Raw genomic sequence first — 1,787 nt, forward strand, 5'->3', positions numbered from 1 at the left:
TATATATATATATATATATGTATGTTTGTTCCTCCAACATCACTTGACAACCGATGGTGTTTATATCCCCGTAACTTAGCGGTTCGACAAAAAAGACTGATAGAATAAGTACTAGGCTTACAAAGAATAAGTCCTGGGGTCGATTTGCTCGACTAAAGGTAGTGCTCCAGCATGGGCGCAATCAAATGACTGAAACAAGTAAAAGAGAGTAAAAAGAGCTGGAGGATCAGTTAATTATGATTTTATTCAACAGATTCATACACTTTTTGCAGTTTTTCTAAACCCTGTAAAAGAACTCAGAAGGTTGGGTGTCCAACCAGGCTCTTCGCAACACCCTTTAAAACCAGGAACTTTCCAGCACCCCCTCATATATGAGTAGTATAAGGTGTGGGTTCAGAGAATAGTGTGGCTACCACAAAAAGTTTTTCAGAACCCCCTTGCATTTATATTATCATATACACTGTTTTCGATCATATACTTGGATCCTTTTGATTCTCACCTGCCTGATTACACCTGCTGCTCTATCATAAATGATTCTCACCTACCTGATTACACCTGCTGCTCTATCATAAAACTTCTTGTTTTGAAGTTATTTTATATTAAAACCTCCCTTCAAAATTTCATGTCATGTTCCAACCACCAGCTTAATACTTTTTTCATCTTTTATCTTTCACTTATTTCAGTCATTAGACTGTGGCCATGCTGGGGCACTAATTTAAACAATTTGTAGTTGACTAAATCAACCCCAGTACATTTTTTTTTAAAGTCTGGTACTTATTTTATCAGTCTCTGTTGCTAAATTACAAGGACATAAACACACCAACACCTGTTGTCAAGTGGTGGTGGTGGGGGAGACAAGCACACACTATATTTGTGTGTGTGTGTATGTGTATATATATATATATATATATATACACACACGCTCACATGACAGGTTTCCTTCAGTTTCTATCTACTAAATCCACTCACAAGGCTTTGATTGGCCCAAGGCTATAGTAGAAGACACTTGCCCAAGATGTCATGCAGTGGGACTAAACCCAGAACCATGTGGTTGGGAAGCAACCTTCTTACCACACAGCCACACCTGCACCTATCAAAGTTATGCAAACAGCTATATGTAGTAAGTGTATTTAATTGATGAGTTTTGTATATTCATATATATCCTTCAAAAGAAAAATGATTACCTAAGTTCCATGAGCTCTGAATTGACCCTGAAAAAGTCCTACCACCATATAGTTAGAACATGATACCTTTCTTAGCATTTAACCAAATGTTTAGAAATTCTGATCAACTACATGATAGGACTGAAACATATATGTAGGTTCCTTTACTTTATTATTAGAGTTTTACAACTTGTAATCAATTTATTTAAACAGTTATGTCTTTTAAAACAAATTTTCATCATTTTATAACACAAATTATTCATACATCCATTATTTCTCCATTTTGTTTTTTTCCTTTATATATATATATATATACTTTATTTAAAAGCAGCAGAAATATAACAAAAAAACCGTTACTCTGAGTTTCACGTTCCCGTTCATCGGACAGTTTTGTTAGAAAATCTGGTGTATATATATATATATATATATATATATATATATATATAGTCCAACCCATGCTAGCATGGAAAGCAGATGTTAAACGATGATGATGATGATGATATATATATATATATATTAGAAATAATACATTTCTAAATCTAAAGCAGTAGTGATGTGATAAAGTAGTTGTATACTGCCAACTTTACGTGACAGTCCCAATAAGGGAATATACTACTGCTATTT

Source organism: Octopus bimaculoides, chromosome 6 (genome assembly GCF_001194135.2).
Source record: "Octopus bimaculoides isolate UCB-OBI-ISO-001 chromosome 6, ASM119413v2, whole genome shotgun sequence".
NCBI classification, from domain to species: Eukaryota; Metazoa; Mollusca; class Cephalopoda; order Octopoda; family Octopodidae; genus Octopus; species Octopus bimaculoides.